Source organism: Desarmillaria tabescens, assembly GCF_030435595.1.
Source record: "Desarmillaria tabescens strain CCBAS 213 chromosome Unknown EV420scaffold_379, whole genome shotgun sequence".
Classification (NCBI taxonomy): domain Eukaryota; kingdom Fungi; phylum Basidiomycota; class Agaricomycetes; order Agaricales; family Physalacriaceae; genus Desarmillaria; species Desarmillaria tabescens.
The window spans coordinates 4,544-9,086 of record NW_026848678.1 but is presented as its reverse complement, the minus strand read 5'-3'; positions in this window follow the sequence as shown (position 1 = coordinate 9,086).

The following is a 4,543-nucleotide window of genomic DNA, read 5'->3' as shown; positions in this document are numbered from 1 at the left end:
CATGGGTGGGAAGAGGGAGAGGGCGAGCGGCTACTTGCCTATTGATGCTGACACGTCGCCCTTCCCAACGCTGGTGCACGAAGTTATTTAATCGACCCACTGTCCTTTTATTCGATATTTGGACCCCCTTTGTACACTACATACTTACTTTTATACTAAACACTAATTTACTAGAATCTTCCATGCCTTTCCTCCTTCTTCTATTTTAATAAGCAACTTTGGCATGACGCCGGGTTGCCAGATTCCAACACGAGCACGAAGTATGAAGGAAACTGGTTTTTGCGGCCTTCGGATGTAGACTCGGCATGTCATCGGAGTTTCAAAACTGCACCCCATGAGCGATACCCTCGCCAAGCTATCATGATACTTAGTCTTAACCTCAAAGGCTGGATCGTGTTGGAAACGTGTAAGCATGCACAGAACCCATAATCCCGACTTCCTTATATCCTTTATAACCAGACCGTGCACGGCGATGGACATCTCCGAGTCTGCTACCGCTATCCAAGTTTCTTTGGAATCTCTTCGGGGTTCACATCTTGATATCGCATCAAGTGCAACACCATGTCGTTTCCGGCTTGTGGACTGTTTGCAATTCGTCTCCAACAACATCCTTCGTATCTGTGAATTCGATCACTTCCCCCCATTTCTTGTACATCCTATTCTATATACCGCCATATCATACGTCTGGCGCGGTAATCATCCAAGTCCGCTCATAGATCATCCTGGATCTGGAACCTCACCTGGGACATTCATTGTCACAGGCGCAGAAGATGGAGACCCCATAAACATAGACACTTTGCATCACGCCTGCGTTGCATCCATGTCTAATCAGTGCAACTACATCTGGATCGATAGGTTATGTATGATACAGACCAATCACGATGACAAGTCTTGGCAGATCGGGAAGATGTTTGATATATACCGGTCTTGCCAAATATGTCTCGTACTTCCTGGAGGCATCGGACGTCTGGTGAGTCTGGATGAGGAGACGACGTGGATTCATCGTGCTTGGACCCTGCAGGAAGTCCTCGCCCCTCAGAATACGATGGTATTATTCTCTTGGACTCACGGAACCACGGAACTTGATGGATCTGGAGGATTATGCAAGATAGAGGAGGTCGTTCCTCATTGTTCAGCCATGTCATCTTTGATGGTTCTGCTTCGCATCTCTTTTGCTTTTAAGATATGGGTCAAAAATGGCAAGAGTCATTTGCTCCAAATCAAAAGAGTCGATATCTTCGGCCGCAGAGCACGACGTCAGGTCCTGACTCTTGCTGGGGCAATGAAGGAGCACGACTCGGATGCCAGGGCGCAGGCGATATGGCGAAGTACGCTTATGCGTACATCTTCTCGTCCAGTGGACATGGTCTTCAGTATTATGGGACTTTTTGGCGTCAGCCTCAATGTGCGTCAATTCAAGAAGAATGATCGTCTTAAAGCCACAATTGCGTTGTCTCAAGAGATCCTCTGTAAAGGTGGAAGAGCCAACTGGCTCGGAGCGTCGCTACGTCTCCCGCCATGCAGACAGCTCTCTTCGTTTCCACAGCTTCCGCAGACGAGCGTCGATGCAATTCCGCGTATCCCAACAGAGGATGGTTTACGGGACGTGGCCGAAGTTATCGAGCATTCGAATTATAACTGGTGGCTCAATGGGTTACCTACAGGGAAGATGGACGACGAAGGGTATCTCCTGTTTGCAGCGAAAGCGATCGCTCTTAGACCGACGCGATATCGTCGAGACCTCATATCCAAGGCCATCTTGGCATCAGAAGATGGTCTCGGACGGCTTCTTATGAAGGACGTAGATCTGAAGGTCTGGGAAATTGTGGATGATGAAAGTAGGTCTGGCAGTTGGAATACGATGTGTCAGAATCTCGATGAAGCACTCCGGAATTCGGTCCTCCATCCTCGACTTCCTAAAAATCATGAGATGGCAGAACAGCCTTTCACAAGCCATTCGCGTGTCTATGCAGTATCTGTGGGAAAAACAGAGCAATATACCAGCAGTATACCCTCCCTTGGCCTAGACTTGGCCAATAAGACTTTAAGAGCCGTCGTAATCGAAGAGCATTCTCCGGGAAAGTTTCACCGGGCTTCATACTTTGAAATAGACGACGAGTTTCAATCTTTCGTCGATGCTTGGCCTGAACGAGAGATTTGTATTGGTGGTCCTACCTCCCCGGCGATCAGAGACCCGGGCCTCGGCCTCGGCCTGGCTGCCTATGAACCAACCCATGCTACACCTTTTATGGTGGAAGTGATGAACATAGGCTACGAACCTCCAAACGTAACCATTGAAGGATCTGATGGGCCTACTATATATATTGGAGGGTCTGCCCAGCCAAGGAGAGAAGAGCGTAAGTCTGATTACCCCAAACCTACTCAGCATGTTAGTTAACCGTATGCAGCCTTCGACGCAGCAGTGAATTCTCCAGAAATACTTGTCCAAAAACATGAAAGCTGCATGACGATGTTAATCAGGAGTGTATTGCAGTTTTTACATATTAGATCCATGTCCACCACAACTTACCATTAAATAATGCAGCGTTCAACACTCTGGGGATTCCCACTGCACCTGTTATATGAGTACGGTCGTAAAACCTACATGCAGATGATGGGCCTGTGTTGTATGTATGTCATTGGGCAGACTCGACGGTGCGATGACGTAGCATGAGATGTTTTTGGATACTTGTAGGATGCGGCGGAATGTGTAGCGGATACGGTTGACGCTGTTGAGCGAATTCAGGTGTCGGCTATAGCCCAAGCAGTCTCCTCAAGGCATCAAACATATCTCAGAGGCGTGCATGCAAGTCTTAGATGCGTACAATGTTCGGACTCTAGGCAGGTAAGTTGAGTAAGTTGTCGCGCCGTTCGGCGGTGCATCTAGCATCACGTGAAGTCAAGCAATTTTGTTTCCGTAAAATGAAATTCTGAAGGACACAGTATTGTAATAGTAGCAATAGAATAATAAGTGACGCACCATGAAGTCATAGAACATGTAAATCCGCTAACGTCCTACTTGAATGGCCATGGCAGAACTTAAATTCACACATGTTATGGTAAGGAAAAAAGGTAGGCAACTTGATCACATTGCAGAGTCGTTGAACAAATGAACAAAGAAACAAAGGATACAAATGTGCTACATGAGAGCGGGACATGTTAGCTAGTCCAAGTGTGATCCAGAAGAAGCGGAGCTTGGAGAGTACAAGTCATGATCAAGGATTGCAGGTAAGTCTTCTACCGATCGCAAGTCGGTCAATCTGAGTTCGTGTGCCAGGTGGAGAATCAAGGAAGGGATCCAAGGGCGTCGTTGGAGAAAGAGAGAGACAGACAGTTGACCCCGTTTACGTGACCAAAGTTCTCGAGACACGCGTTCTCGCCTAATTTGGTTCCGCTTTCACACCAAATTGCTTAGACTTGATTACATTTGGTCGTAGTACGATACTACAAGCACAATATCCTTTCCGAACGCTCTGATAAGCTGATAAGTGATAGAATTTGATCTACATCTAAAACAACAGATAAGCGACCTCAAGTGAAAGTTAAGCAAAAGTGCAAGTGAACTTAAGTGATTATTTTGCCTAACAAATGAAATTGTTAACCACCTGCACTACTCGTTATTATATTCTTAGGCTAAGAATTTTCGTTATCTTATCTCAAAAATTATTGCTATTTCGAAAAATGATGAGAATCCAAAAAAAAATTACAAAGTTTTGGGCCCCGCAAAAAGACCTCCGAGTCCGCACTCAGGGGGCCATAACGATCAACGTCATAGGTTGTTTCGTCAACGTTTCAACAGTCGTGGGTTGTCTCAGATGGTGCAGGTTGAGATCGGGCTGGCATCTAGCGTGTCAAAACTTTTTTTCTTTTTCGAGAATCTCATCATTTTTGAAGATAGCAATAAATAAACGGTTATCTAATTCATGCTTGATCGGCAACTTATAGTTTTTTTCTGGAGCCAGAACTCGGAACAATATTCACATAAAATAGTAATAAATCATTACAATTCATCGTAAAATCTACCACAGCTTCCAAGGCAAACACGTCGTTTTCCACATCCCGACACACCTCAGGACATGGACATCATGTTCCCTTCTAGCTCGATAAACCCACAAATCCGTCGAAACGTCCAATTCCAACGGCTTATCCGAGCGAAAGTGACTGATAGCACTTTGTATACATAGGCTCGTAAACTCGTGAGTTGGTTTTGGGCCCCGCAAATAAAGGTGTCGTAAACTTGGTAGCAGGGCGAGGAGATGTTGGAGGTCCACCTGGCGTAAGCGTTGATTGAGTTCACGACAAGATTTCCAAGATACTCACAGCAACTTGTCGTGGATCGTACACGACACCAGGCTGATGCGTCACATAGATGGGCACGTTCAGCTCGACCAACCCCACGCACCATGATAACACCTCAAGAACACGCGGACCAACGCACCATTTCCCCACCGACTTAATCTCAATGGAGAGCTTTCTCAATGAGTAGGAATGTTGTACGAGAACGTGCCGATAGAACGCCTCCGCGTGATGATCGTTCACCGGT